Source organism: Phalangium opilio, unplaced genomic scaffold, assembly GCF_054372755.1.
Source record: "Phalangium opilio isolate 3A_F unplaced genomic scaffold, DU_Popi_V2 ptg000094l_1, whole genome shotgun sequence".
Classification (NCBI taxonomy): Eukaryota; Metazoa; Arthropoda; class Arachnida; order Opiliones; family Phalangiidae; genus Phalangium; species Phalangium opilio.
Window position 1 is genome coordinate 3,111,573 of NW_028324199.1, and position 15,871 is coordinate 3,127,443.

Here is a 15,871-nt window from a genome sequence, read left to right on the forward strand (position 1 = left end):
TAAGTTTCCAAAATCGATAATAGTTTTCCAGTCTTCTAGTAAATCTTGGCCTAAGATTGCATCGCAGAGAAGTGAAGGGACGATGTGGAACTCTGGACTAAACCTCCCGTTTATATCTTGATCAAATTTGATTTCGAAATCTAATACGGTAGAGCCTTTCGTGAAAGAGTATTGTCCATTTCCCATTACGATACACTCTGATTTTTCTGAGTTTGGTTCTAATCTGACATCCCCTCGAAATCTTTGTATGGCCCGCCATTGGTCTAAACTAATCATGGAAACTTCTGCACCATTATATATTCTAGTTTGTATGGTTGTGTTTTCAAATTTAATGTTTATTAAGTGTGGAATTCTTTTGTGGAGTCTTCTTCTTCGTCGAATTGTGGCCAATTGTAACGGTGGTCTTGCCACAATTCGGGTTTCTTCCTGTGGGACTATTGGTTGGCGGGAGGGAGACGTCCTCTGGGATTCCCTCCCGGGTTGGCGTTTCCCGAAGACGGACCTCTTTGTCTTTCCACCATTGGTGATGGACATTCACTGGCATAGTGACGTAAGCCACAGCAGTTGAAACAAGTGACTGGTCGGTCGTCCTGAGTGACTCTCGTAGGATCTTGGTCCTCCTGGACTTGATTCTGTGGACGTCTTGGGACGAGTTGCATTTCATTTTGTTGAGGTTGGTTCTCTCTAGGCTCAACTTCAAGATTCCTTCTCTCAAAGACCCGAGTTTGGTGAGAAAAATCTCTGGGTAGGCTTCTTCATGGAGGTCTAGACGCAAGGTGGGATTGCATTGGTTGGGAATTTGGCCTCGGGAAGGGAGCTCGATAACTTTGGGGATCATTTTGGACAGGGGGAGGATTGTAATATCCTTCCTAATGGGAATTGTTAGTGTTCCCATGCGGGATGTCCCTGTTAGTATGAGTTCCCATATTCGGGATGTACCCTTGATTCGTCCCTGTCTGGGAATAACCAGTTTTAGGGGAAGCTGTTGGTTGTACACCCGAGTACTGAGGATTTACTTGAGTTTTCGGGGCTATATATCTCAGTGCCTGTTGCATAGGTGGCTGTTGTTGTGTGACAGAATTTGGGTTGCCTGGGGATGAGAGGGGTTGATCTAACTCAAAAGTTTGTTCTTTCTGTAGGCATACATCGTGCAATTCGGATAACGTTTGCGCTGGTAGAACCATTAGTAACCCCTTATACTCCATTCTCAAATTTTGTTTCATTATTATGAGTAGGTTCATCTTCCGGTATTGGGGCGGAGCCTCCGGGATGAACTAGGCCCATGCGTGTGGCGAAGCGAGAATATTTTTTTAACTAATTTAGTTCGCCGTGTTTTCCCGTTTGGGGGCGCTGATACGACCGAAAAATAAACAAAGTTCAACCCCGTGACCCTGTCGACTGCTTATGTATTTGGGCCAAGGTCGCGGATTGTAAGTATACTTTTTTATAACTCTTACTGAATTATTTTAATCGAAATAATTTATTTTGTTGTCATCAATACCATCTAATCGAAAGATTCAGTAAAAAGTGAATAGCCCCAAAAACATTTACGTTAATTTTAGGATGAAACTTTTCTCGATCATAAAAATTTTATGACTGACCCCTAAAATATCAACGATAATTTAAGGCAGACCCCTGTCACAACGGAAAAATAAGCGCCATCTATGGTGAAAATATTTTTCCTAACAAACTGGATATTTCCCCACATAAAATTTGACATGCATGGGCCTAGTTCATCCCGGAGGCTCCGATTGGGGGATGTAAATTCTGATTTACCCTCACGAAATAGCCAAAGAACTCGTCGATGGATTCATTTTGTCCTTGTCGTCTATTATGTAAAGCTATTCGGGCCTTAGCTCCCTCATCCTTAACTCTATAATGATGCTTCATTCGTCTCTTAAATTCTGCCCAATCTACTCCTTGGGGGAGGGAACGATACCAACAGAGGGCGTTGTCCCTTAACAGGAGGGGCCTGAAAAGCATCTTATCTTCGTCACTTAGTTTATAGAAGCTCGCGTATTCTTCGAATTGTTTAAGAAACTCTGGGACACTTTCGCGTTTTCTACCGTAAAAAGCTAATCTCTCAGGGGGTTCTAAACCCTTTACGTTACCCTGGTTTGATACTGCCAGGTTTGAAAAGGATTGTAGGACTGACGCTAGGAAGGCTGCCTGCTGGGCACCTCCAGTATTTGGACTACTCTGGGGATGAGGGTTTGATGTCCTTGGGGCTGACTAGTACCTTGTGTACCTTGAGGTTGTTCTCTAGGAGGAGACTGGGGAATGCCCTGTGGAATATGTCCCGTAGGGTTCTGGGTTTGTCCAGGGTTTATTGGATTGGGTCTATTTGGCCTACTAGGGGCATTTGTATATGTGACCGAACTTCTACGTGGAAATGACCCACTGGGGGTGATAGTAGTTACTGTGACTGGCGAAATATTTGCATTTGACGTGGCTTGTGGTATATTTTGTTTTGAGGAAACCAAACTATTCAGAGTATGCTTTGCCCTGGCGTATGCATTTAATTTAACCTCTTCTGTTTGTTTGGGTGGGTCTGGTTTGAGTAGACTGGGTCTCGTTATCCCACTTAACGCTACTAAATCTGGGGTACTCCCCTTGTGTCTATTTCTAACGAGGTTATTCCCCTAGGGGTAATAAATCTGACTCATACTTTCAAATAGGGCTAAATTATTCTCATGCCCAGTTCCTTGTCCCTTCGTATTGCATTATGGGGTTAAATCCAGATTATAGTCCCATGGGGAATCGTCACCTTGGTTTTTGGCATATGCCATATTTAAATCGCTCAATCTAGGGGGGGGGCGTATTATATTCGCGACCGCGAGGTTAGGCTTAGCTAACTGTAAGGTTGACTCTGAGGATTCCGAATTATTGTCCGAAGCTGAGGAGGATTCTGTATCTTGTCTTTCACGGTATAATTTTAAATTTGGGCACGATTCGGGAGTGTTCATTTAATTTAGGAAATACTATAATTCAAAATATTTATCCCGGAAATTTAATTACCGCAAGATAAGTCAAAAATAATTATGTTCACTTTAAATCAATGATAGAAATAATTTTTATAACTCAATCTGCTAAAAATAAAAACGGAAATTCGCCTCGAATGTTCGAGAAGGAGGTTCCCATCATGGCCGCGTTCTGCCTAAACGTGTATCAACCTGTAGCTAACTCGCGAATCGGGCCCGACCACCCCGACGGAAAAAGAGACCGAGGCTTAGAAAGACGGGCACGGCACCATTTGTAACGGTTCCCCCTCGGAAAAAGAATTATCGACCGGTCGTTGGAGGGGTTCGCGCTACAAGTGCCTTGTGTACAATAGCGAGGGGAGTTGTGTAGGCCTAGCTCAAAACCGTCACTATCGTCCCATAAGGGAATTTGCTTTAAAGGAAAATAAACATAACTTGTGGTTGATCTTCGAATAATTCTTTATTATGTCGAAGTAATTTAACTGTCAAAAATTAATCGAGATGCAAAATTGGAATCGCGATACACACGGAATACAATTTATTTCGTTCAAAAATACTTTAACCGAAATGGACCCGTGCCTGGTCCCGTGAGAATCACAAAACGAACTAACTGTTCGGGAACAAAACGAACTGATCCGCAGAAACAAAAAGGCGAACTAAACTATATGAAAAAAACCGGTGTTCCTTTTCGCCTCGGTTTGATTTTTAGAACGGGGTTTTTTTAAGGATAGAATAAGAAAGGAGGAGGGGCTTAGATGGCGGCGGGCTGAACATAGTCCCAAAGTGGACTAGGGTGCTCGGCCCTCCGTCATCGTCTGCAACGGCTTCAGGGATGAGGCCGCTGCAATAAAAAAAGAAATTTGTTAAATACTAGATGGCGACATTATCTTTTGGATTTTGTCATTTAATCATAGAAGATATTCTGGTAGAGTATAATCAACGAATACAATGATAGAAAGTATGGAACTTATCATTGAATTCCTCGAGTTCATAAAAATGTTTTTACCTTTTCTTCTTGTAACATCAGGATAATTTTTTTTTTCATTCAATTGTTCTTTGGATGGAACTTTGGCCTCATCGAGATCCTCGTCTCCAGTTCTGGCTGTTCTATTATCAATTGGAGGCATGCCAAGAAGCTGGCTGAGTTCTCGTTCATCCTTGAGCAAACTGGTTAGCTGCTCCATACGTTGGTACTTTTCCTTCAAAAGCCTTTCGACTCTTCCTTTCAAATGGAACTCCTGTTGTAGGAGTCCCATGTTTCCCATGTCGTTAAAATCGTAGAACGGGAACACTATTAATTCTTGGCAGAGATTGTGATACTTGGTTTCTAACTCTTTAACGAAGGTTTCCATTCGAACACGCAGGTCTTTTTCCTCGTTTACCATTTGACGTTGCAGGTCTTGGTGATATTTGAAGACGTTTTGCAGTCTAACCATTTGGTCCTTTTCACATAAGCCAATCTTGGCCCATGTGTCGCTTAAGGTTTTTTGGGATTCGGCAAGCATTTTAGTTATCTTGTCGACAAGATTGAAACTACGAAAAGAAAAACGGATACTTCAGAAACGTTTGGGAGATAATTTGCAGCTATGTCAGAGACTAAACAATTTTTATGTCTTAAACATAATTAACTCAATAACTAAACGTCCATTACTAAGTATTATCAGTCAGAATCAAGGGCATTACGTTGCTGACTCTCTTAGAAATGATTTCACTACACATTCAAGTGATCACTAACCCATTCCCGAATTAAAGAAACACCTAGCTTTACAACTTAAAATTACGGAGGTTGGTACGCTGTTATAATAAATTCCAACCCAGTGATGGGCATTTTCCTGATTTTTCATTTTCTCACGCTCACGAGTATTTACTCAGAGAGTAGGAGCTCTCAGCTCTCGCTCACTTTTGGTTTTGCGAAAAAGAGTAGCTACTCTTCTCCGCTTTCTTTTACAATATACTTGTCATAGCCTCTCCTCTCATAAAATAATATGTGCGTGTTCTCCAAGATGCCGCTGCTCTCTGCTCAATTACTCTAGTAAATAAATGGCACAAAAAGCTCTCGCCTCACACTGACACAAAAAAATATGGCGAGCTCACAGTGCTCTCCGCTCTTCCATAAACCAAGTCCGTCAGCTCTCAATTATTGGGCACATTTTCACAAGGAATTTATGGGTTTCCTCTCATCTCATTTCAACTGGTTTTTTCGATACTCGAAGCTCACCACTCTTTATGGTTTTAGTGAACTCAATAGCTTATGACGCTCATCTCATATTTCGCTCTCAATTCAATACCAAATATCATCTCATTAAAATTTTAGGGCTTCTCTTTTTTTTCTTTTCATTTATTTCTGGCGTTCTTCATAAATTTTACCGCTCGACTCATTGTCAAAGCTCATATTAATGAGCTCTTTTCAAAGCTCATCTCATCTCATTTTAAATTGTAATCGTGTTGGTACTCTTCTCAATTAAATATTTCGAACAGTATAACCGCCTGTTGTATCTCATTTATGAAATTCTCTATGTACCACCATTCATCTCATCTCATTTATGATATTCTTATTGTATCTCACTCACCTCATTTGTAAAAAACTCACTATATCACCACTCCTTTCAGTTTTATTTAGTCATTTATTTCTCTGTTTCGATAGCACGCCGAACGCTAGATTGGCTTTCTGCGCGGTGTCAATTTAAGGTAGAATAACTTAGAATCGGCAGGTTCTTACCATAAAGAAGGAACTTGTTTAAATGAAAATAGATTTATGTGTGTTTAAGCCTTAAAATTGATTCTACATATTCTATGGATACCAAATTTTAAAGCAATTATCTTCTGCACCGATAGGCTACAGACCGCGGAGAGATTGAAATCAGAGCACAAAGGGTAGATTAAACTATAGGACCGTAGACGGTAGACGTCAACGTTTTTTGAGCAGCGTGTAATTAAGGATTAAAACTTGCGTGAAAAATATAGATATTTTTATTTCTGCCTTTTTATGCAGGTTGTAGAGGTGTTTGCCGCTTCTCCAAAACATCCAGCGTGCTCATTACATGAGCCATTCGACTTTCCCGGTAGAGAATTAGCCGCTCTACAACATCTGGCTTTAAACGGTTTCTCCTTGTATTATTGATGAATCCGGTAACACTAAAAAGTCGTTCCACGTCCCATGACGAGGCTGGAATTGCCAGAAAAATTCTGGCCAATTTACTGAGCCTGTAACGTTTTTCGTATAGCTATATACAGTCGATATAAATTATGGCATTGAATAATATTACCTAGGAAATAAATCTTCTTTGTTTTTCCAATATATTATTGCATTTTCAAGGTTTTGTGTATCAGAAAATGCTTCTTTTAAATACGCTTCTATCTCGGACACTTTGGACTGGCATGTATTTAGTCGAGTTTTTTGGAAAATTATTTCAAGAAAACACTTAAAGCCATCTATGGAAGGTTACCCATATAGAGGTTACGACAGCGATCGTTTTTAGAAAAATAAATACCTTTATCTTCTACTTTATCATCATTGCCTTCATGACAGTCATTTATATCCAGTTCTGTTTCACCAGAATCTACATTGAGATTTTCATCATCTGGGACATAATAGTTTAGCTGATTGATAAGGGCTTCTCGTGCCTCTTCAATTGTTGGTAAACCAAGATTTTTCGCCAGTGCATCTGTATTGATATTTAGAAATAGGGTTAAGAATTTAAAAAAAAATTTAAAAGTTCATAGTATCGTTTCAAATTTGAACATTTTTAATATTTCGTCACGTTTCTTGACGATAAACCAGCTATATTTGAACATTACTAAATTAAGAGTGCAGAGAGTAAATTTTGAGCCCTGCTATACTCATAACATGCTAAGATATATTTTTGGTAATTTGAGTATATAAAAAAAGTTTAGTCGTTGAACTTTGGGTTAGTATAATTTTGTTCTGAATCGGGTTATCATATTTTCTTGCATGTGCCCCACAAATTTTAAGGCAAAACTTTGCGCGTTTCGTTGTAATGAAATAAAAAAACTCACTTTCAGAAAGCCCCAGTTTAATTGCTGGGTTTAGAATTGTGGCCGCAGTGAACGATTCATCTTTACACAGTCTGGCTTCAAATCGAGTTTTTATTCCATTCAAAAGCAACGTTTTCATCTCAAAATATCTTGAACACTGGACTTCGTTGATTTTTCCATACGTGTATACAATTAATGATTGTACAATGGCAGATGTGGATTTGGTTGCCGGTTGTACCATCTTTGTTACTTCGTGGATTGGTTTGAGTAGCGCTATTATCTCTCCAATTGCAGCCCTAATAAAAATAAATAATTTTGCCGATTTCTATGGGTTCAGCTTTAGCCGTTAAAGGGATGGTGAAGAGGGAACATCAAGTTAATTTGCCTCGATTCATCTTATAATGACATGTATGTTCTAATTGGGAAAGATCATTGAACTGTAAAGGGGGCGGTGCGTAAAGTTTCGAAGGATTCGCCTGGTAAAAATTATTAGTGGTCTAGTTAATTACTTGAAGTTATTTTTGGGAACCTCTATTTTGTCCTTCTTTTGTAGTTTTTGGTCATTGCTCGCCCTTAGCAGTAATTGTTGCACATCGGAAAAAATCTATTGATATATAAGTGCATCATTATAAATGCTATTTTTCTACCAACAAGCCGTAGGCAGGAGTAGAAATAATTAACTTTGTTCAACCCTGTGCAAAATGTAATCAGTGAAAAACAATACGATGAAAACATATACCTCGTAAATTTCATTTATGGATGTTAGAGTAGGGTCCCATCTGGTTTTGTTATATCCAGAAAGTGTCTTGTTTGCTGCTTTCTTTAAAAGTCCATAGTAGAAGTTCGAGTTTCTAAAAAAATTAATTATGTCTTTACACTGTTGAATAGTTTTAGCAGCTTCCAAATCTCCCTTTTCTGCGTCATGAACAAGTTGAATTGTATGTGCCACACAACTAATTCTATCCCATTGAAGTAATATTTGAGATATTTCATTTTCTGACACTCCTGTTGATTTAATAAGGTGCATTTTAAAATTAGCATAAAATTTACCAAAATAGGGATGTGCAATCCTTTATAACTCAAATTACGACCTTCTAAAAATGTATCGTCTGAGTCTTCGTCACTGTCGTCATTCATTAAGCCCATTTCTTCAAATGGGAAGTTTTCTTCCGATGTGTCATAGACCCTACTTAATGGTGTCCACTCAGGAGTGACCGACTGAAGGACAGTATTCTTAAAAGCTTTCGTTATGTTGGACGCGTTGTCCGCCATAAACCTTCCTACCTAGAGTTTTAAAGTTTCATTTTTACTAAGATTAAACGGCTATGATATGAAGTATAATTTTTTCACGCATATGTTAATCCTATACAGGGTGTTTCTGGAAGATCTATAGAAAATTATGGGGGGGTGACCTTTGGGCGATTTCGAGTCGAAAATGTTCTGACATTTTGTCGTTTGGGCCACCGTTTTACAGTTATGATTGAAGTGTTTTATGGATGATCCTTTGAATTTTATTATCATTATCTTCCAGTTTCTTAAATAAATTTAAGAAATCATCCGTAAAACACTCCAATTCTAGAGGGCCGGTAGGCCCTTCTAGATAAGATCCCACACCCTCCCGTAATGTTAAATGAAAATTCACAGATTTTCGCCGATTTTCCCATAGGAATAACATGGGGTTTTTGGTGCTCCTGTACATCGAATCATTTAAAAACTAAAGCGAAGTTACGTTTCGGAATACTTTCAAATTAACAAGTAACTATTCAAGGTGTGCCTTTTTCAAGTTTCATCAAAATTAATTAAGTCTAAGTATGTTAATTTAATTAAAAATGTAAGTACCTCAAAAGATTATTCTACAGCAGACGACGCTAATTGTTCATTACTCTAAAGTAGACGACGCTAATTTGCCATTTCACCGCCTTGAAACTTTAACTTGATATTTTTCTATAAATATAACACTATATTTATTAAAAATTTCTCTGTCGGGTCTAATTTTCGTTTAATTATGTGTCTCGGTTGAAATTTTATACTTAAGATACCTTTTTAATTTATATTTTAGATGTTAGTTTCGACCAAGGCTTAAGTTGGCTAACTTAGGCCATGGATTTATAATAGAAGCTTACGCTTCATGGATATTTCACAGTAGCCTTCAGTAAGGCATTTTGATTTTAAACACATTTATGTCATAAAAATTCGCGCTGATGACGTAGAAATTGAGGCAAACTTTTTTCTTTCGGCGCGCGTGCGTGCGCGCTTTTCGAAAAATAATTTCACGCGCGCTTTTCTAAAAATAATTTCACGCGCGCTTTTCTAAAAATAATTTCACGCGCGCTTTTCTAAAAATAATTTCACGCGCGCTTTTCTAAAAATATTTTCGCGCGCGCTTTTCTAAAAATAATTTCGCGCGCGCTTTTCTAAAAATATTTTCGCGCGCGCTTTTAAAAATTAGAACTCGATCATGTGAAAAACTTCAACCCCCCTCTGAATTTGCCTCAAATTCTACGTCACAAACGCGCGTGCCAGGATGCTACTATTTCAGACGAGGAATAAATGTTGTGCGCGTTTTAAGGTGAGTGAAATATCAAGGAAGCGTAAGCTTCTATTATAAATCCATGCTTAGGCAGACTATTGAGTGAGTCTATGCAATGGGTGATTGTAAAAGCTTGAAGGATAGATGGATCAGTGTTGTAAATAAGGATTTTTCTAAAACTGGACCTGTGGCCTAGGTATTTTAATTAAAATAACTGGCCACGGTGCCACTCACTGTAAACGTACAAGGGCAGTGAACGCAATGCCATCGATAATTGCAATCGTAAAGTGGACTGTAAAAGATACGGCTTTGATAGTTTAGAAATCGTGGCAGGATGTTGGTTTTGAAGTTGACCATAAAGCACGGGTTCTAAAACGAATTGTGAGCCGTATCTTATAAGAATTAGTAGAGGTGTAGAACCATTTTTAACCTCGTCCTAGAAGTGAAAAATTTCGCATTTCAGGCAAGAAATTGTTTTATAATAGATTAATACAAATGCAGACTGAAGGAACAGATATTATATAAAAAAGGACTTGGTTTGCCCAAGCCTAAGAAACAAAACGATAAGAGTTTTTTCCAGTTGACTGAAGCGCGGATATTTTATTTTTCTATATAATTTTAAAGACAATCCGTATTTTACTACTCTTTAGAATTTAATTCAATCTCCTGATTTTACTGGTAATGGATTTATTTCCTATAAATTAATTGAAATAAAAAATTACTTATCTCAGATTTTTCATGATAAAATTTTACGAAAATGGAATTGTTGTTGAAAAATCTGAGATAAGAAATTTTTTATATCAATTAATTTATAGGAAATAAATCCATTACCAGTAAAATCAGGAGATTGAATTAAATTCTAAAGAGTAGTAAAATACGGATTGTCTTTAAAATTATATAGAAAAATAAAATATCCGCGCTTCAGTCAACTGGAAAAAACTCTTATCGTTTTGTTTCTTAGGCTTGGGCAAACCAAGTCCTTTTTTATATAATCATAACTTGAAAACGATGGTCCAGACTAGGGCTCGGGGTTTTTTGGTCTTTTTTTCGAAAAATACGATTAACTACAAAAAATCGAAAACTATTCAGAAGTTTATTCGTTTAAACAATACAACAATTTTAGACGATATATTTTGAGATTGAATAATCTTAGTAAGATTTTAACCGACAAATGTATGCAATCGACAAAATTTTTGGAAAAACAATTACTTAGAAAAAAGGTACTTAGAAAAAGTACTCTACGTTCGGTTAAATTAAAAAAATTTTATGTTATAAAATCCACTTGCTTTGAAGTCTAACTTTTAGCGTAATTTTTGTAATTTAAGCTTTGAAAAAAATATCAAAATCATTTTTTTTTGAAGTAGACTTTCATCTGGAATATTGTCACTATTATTTTTAATTAGTATTTAACATGTATACGCAGGGGCGGACTGGCCATAGGGCCCCAACTGCCACTGGCAGTGGGGCCCCAGTCAATGGGGGCCCTACTTTTCGGGGTTTGCATATTTCAAAATTGATCCTTCACTAAATCAAAATAGTTACGTATCCATAAATCGGACATTGGTAAATGGCATCTCATAAGATAATGTTCATTTAATAATTTATAAAGCGGAAAGTTTTGTAGTCTTATTGTTTTCGACTCTACGTTTATACCTTGGCCTATCCCGCGAGAAACAAAACTTAAAATCGGTTTATATTTTACTTTCATTCTTAGTGAAAAAAGGGAAAATAAGGGACTAAGAGCACATTAAGAGAAGGCTCAAGTTATAAAACTACTACTCTTCATCACTTTTTGATTTTTACTGTTTAAGCTCTAGTTGAAGATAAATATATTTTTAAGTTTTATATTTATATTTATATTCATATTTTCACAACCATAACCCACTAGAATTAACCAAGGTCGGCCGGGCCCCGACAGGGGAAGACCTCACATAAGCGGTTCCCGTATGAGCGGATTCCAAACTAGCGGTTCCCTAAATAGCGGTCCTCATAACAGCGGTTCCCTAAATAGCAGTTTTCCCGAAATGACAGTTTACCCGTTACAACAGTTACCGATACAGTTGTTCTCGTAAACGCGGCGTACCGTTACAGCAGTTCTAGAATGAGCAGAAAAACGGGGATGCGAAAAACTATAGTTATTTATTATGGTGTAGGCTGGGTTATATGAACTCAAATAGAACTAGGTTAGATACGGATAATTTGGTTTGGTTAAAAGTGATTATTTGAACTCAATAGTATTAGATCAGGTCAGGTTGGGTTGGGTTGGGATTTTAAGGGGTTCTTTTCTCGTTTGGTTTGAGTTACTTTAGTTATATCTTGGAAATAGTGTAACAATTTTACGCCTTTCCAAAATATTGTTGTTAATCTTCATTGACTTTCCAATTAATAATATGCCTTTTCCAAAAAATTGGGTCACTTTACTAATGTTACGCCTTTTACAAAATATTTTTATTTTTCTTCATTGACTTCCCAAATAATAATATGCGTTTTCCAAAAAAAATATTTCACAATTATCAATGTTACGCCATTTCCAAAATATTGTGTTTATCTTCATTGACTTCCCAAATAATAATATGCCTTTTTTAAAAAATTAGGTCACATTACTGATTAAATGATTGTAACGTGGGATATTTAATAAGTTAATTTAATTCTATTTTATATCCGGTTACTTTAATTCAAGGTCGTTATGGCCATCCCGGGTTTTACCTATCCTTTCACTATTGGGGATGGTTCTTAAGTTAGTAATCGTTAGGTGTCTAGGGGTATGATTTGGATAAATAAATAGAACAGCTCTCAGAGTAATTGCAAGTTTAATGACGAGATTTAAAACAAATGTTTTAGGGGTACTATGACCCTTTGGTAAATCAAAATAAAAAAAATACGGTCAACGATACTGTGTTGTGGAAGCGGCGATACGTTGGGTCCGCGGTTAGTAGTTCGTCGGGGTGTGGCGACGGGCTTAACGACCCTCGTCGTAGTTCTTGGCAAGTTGCGGCGACGGGCCTGGACTCCGGTAGTTCGTCGAGGTAAGACGGCGGCTTTAAGTTACGTCTTTCGTCGTGGCGTTTGGCGAGGTACGGTGGCTGCTTTATCGAAGTATGGCGACGGGCTTGCGTTACGTCCTTCGTCGTGGCGTTTTGCGAGATGTGGCGACTGGCTTTAGTCGAGATCTTCTTTTCGCTCACCCGCGAACGATTATCAATTCTCCGGTTAGAGGTAATACTTTTGGGCACTCGCGAACGGTTAATCGGAGTCGCGAAGTTAAGTCCTTTTGGACCCGCGAGAATGAATTATTTAAGTTTCACGCACGTCAAGTCTTTTGCGTTAGACTGCCTATATTTTTGGGGCACTCGCGAACGGTTAATTGGCGTCGCGAAGTTAAGTCCCTTCGGGCCCAAGAGAATGAATTATTGAAGTTTCACGTCGCACACCACGGTAGATCCGTGTTAAGTTATCCCGGGTAATTTTGAGTCTAACCCTCCAGCCTAACGGTCCGGTCGATAACTCTGATTTCTTTTGTGTGGGCCAGGCTTTTATCCCTTTTTGGTAACTTCAGGCGCAACAATCAATTTCGACTTCAGGCGCACCAATAGTTTACTCGCAACCAATTCGACTTCAGGCGCACCAATCAAATGCTTAATACAACTAACAAAACAACGTGTTGACTTAGGACAAGACACGTTGCACTAAGAGGTCAGGGCTTGGTCGAGAGATATTCTAAAGAGGGATTGTAGTCGAAAAATATTGAATAATGGCAAGACAGGTGCGTGACCTGGCCAGCGGGTCGTCCCCGACCTTACCATTGAAAAGCGTGGAGTGCATGCGGCCTGGTACCGTGCTCGCATACCACACGCTGAGTTTTGAAAAGTATTTTCTTTTTTGGATGTTTTAGGGTATTTTTATAAGTGTTCTTGATTTTGGCGGGAATTATTTAAATTAATAAAATTTGGCGTTACATGATCACTGAATAAACTAACATGAAAAACACAAACGAACATAACTGTATTGCTAAGAAATGCTCAAAACTCAAGACAAACCCTGCTATTTCCCAAAATAGCAGCCGCTATTTCTAAAACAGCAGCTGCTATTTCTTGAAGAGCAGTTTTGATTAACGCCGCTGTATTTTTGGAATCGCGGTTGCTATTTCGAGAACTGCTCTTCCGAGAATTGCTGATACGAGTTACAGCCCCGAGAGGTACGGGCTCCAGGAAAACGGACCAAATTGCTCCCCTCTCTCGACGGCCCAGAAGATACTGAAGCTTTTCCGTGGCCTATCGCGAGAGAAACAAAACTTAAACCTCCGTTCATATTTTACTTTCATGCTTAGTGAGAAAAGGGGAAAACAAGGGACTGAGAGCACTTTAAGAGAAGGCTAAAGTTTTAAAACGACTACTCTTCATCACTTTTTGAATTTTACTGTTTAGTTGAAGATCAATTTATTTTTAAGTTTTATATTTATATTTATATTTATATTTTTACAACCATTATCCACTAGAATTAACCAAGGTCGAGGCCCGGCCGAGCCCCCGAGAGGTACGGGCCCGGGAAAAAGGACCGAACTGCCCCCCCTCTCTCGACGGCTGTTATAACGACATACTCCCCTCTCATTTTAGGGATCGGCTTGGGGGGCCCTTTTTGAAACGGTGGCAGATGGCTGTGCAGCTGGCATTCCTCGCTTTCAGAGCAATATAAGAAATGACCAAGGTACGGCAAAACTTTTACTTCAAAATCTGAATCGTCCAATGGCAATTTGACAATGGATTTCTGGCAAAACTTATTTTTGTAGGAGCAAATGTCAAAATCAGAGCCAAAAAGTTTATTTAGGTCGCTATCACTGGCCTTTGCCGCCTGGTTAATGAAAGCTACGACTTTAAAAATTTCCCGCTCTCTAACGTTGCAAATGTCGCTGAATTCCAAATACGAAGCTTTTTCTTTGGTTTCAATAAACCGAGATTCGTTAATTACGATATTCGCTTTGGGATTTTTTTTCCTCTGACACGTTTTCTACTGCATTGAATAGATTCGTGACAACCCCTAAATCATTAACTTGCAAGCAGCGTTCAATGCCTTTGTTCAGTCTTTTCTGGTCAATAAAATTACCACTTTCATCAACCCATAATTCATTAACCTTTTCGCCGATACGAGAGCTTTCTCTTAACACTTTTATTAATAGACCATTTTCTTCGAACTGCAAAATTTTTTCAAAACGCGTTTCGTGGTCCTCGTTTTTCAAAATTCTGCCATCATTCCCCTAAGTAAAATATGTTGTCTGGTGATAAAAAGCTTCTTCCAGACTACTGTGAAGCCTTTTTCCTCCAATGACTTTGATAAAATTGTCACTATCCACCAATCCAATTTCTTGCACTTTCTTCGCGAAACTTTTGAAATCTTCAATAAGTAACGAGCGCCTTGCATGGTAGGCCGAATATATTCGCCTTTTTAAATAGAATGTTTTTCCAGATAGCAACTGGCACAGGAGTTTGTGGGATGCAAATTTGGAACTTTGCTTTTTACGTGAATTAGCAAAAGTTCTTTTCGTCATTAAACGGTCCGTAAGTCGCGTCACCAAAAACCGCTTGAAACTTTCGGCAATCATTTTTTTATTTTTTGTTTTAAAAATTCCTTTGTTAAAGGAGACTTTTTTAACATAATTCTTAGTCGGGTTCGCACCAACTTTTATTTGTCGAGAAGCGCCACCTATTTTAGGGGCCTGCAAAACCTTTTGAGTTTTTATTGAACTTTTCAATAAAGACTTGCGATTAAGTCCATCACTCGATTTTTTCTTCCGAAAGAGCTGTTTTTTTATATAGTACCTTTTGCACTTTGATTTGTTTTTGTTTGCTAAAGTCTTAGTTTTAGCTAGTAACGCTCTTTGACATTGTGTTTTGAAATGTTTTTTGTCCCTCCTGGCTTTTTCTCGAGAAACCATTTTGAGTTCCTAAATTTAGCAGACAAAGATGTGTTTCGTTGCCAAGTCACTGAAGGTTTTCTCAGTGCGCCACAATAGGTCTATTACCAAGTCACTGAAGGTTTTCTCAGTGCGCCACAATAGGTCTATTACCAAGTCACTGAAGGTTTTCTCAGTGCGCCACAATAGGTCTACTACGAAGTCACTGAAGGTTTTCTCAGTGCGCCACAATAGGTCTATTACCAAGTCACTGAAGGTTTTCTCAGTGCGCCACAATAGGTCTATTACCAAGTCACTGAAGGTTTTCTCAGTGCGCCACAATAGGTCTATTTTATTCAGTGTAACAGGAGCCGTAGACAAGAAAAATAGGATACAACACAAACAAAGGAGACAGAAAAGAATACAGCACAAACAAAGAAAATATAAAAGAATACAGCACAAACAAAGAAAAAAAAT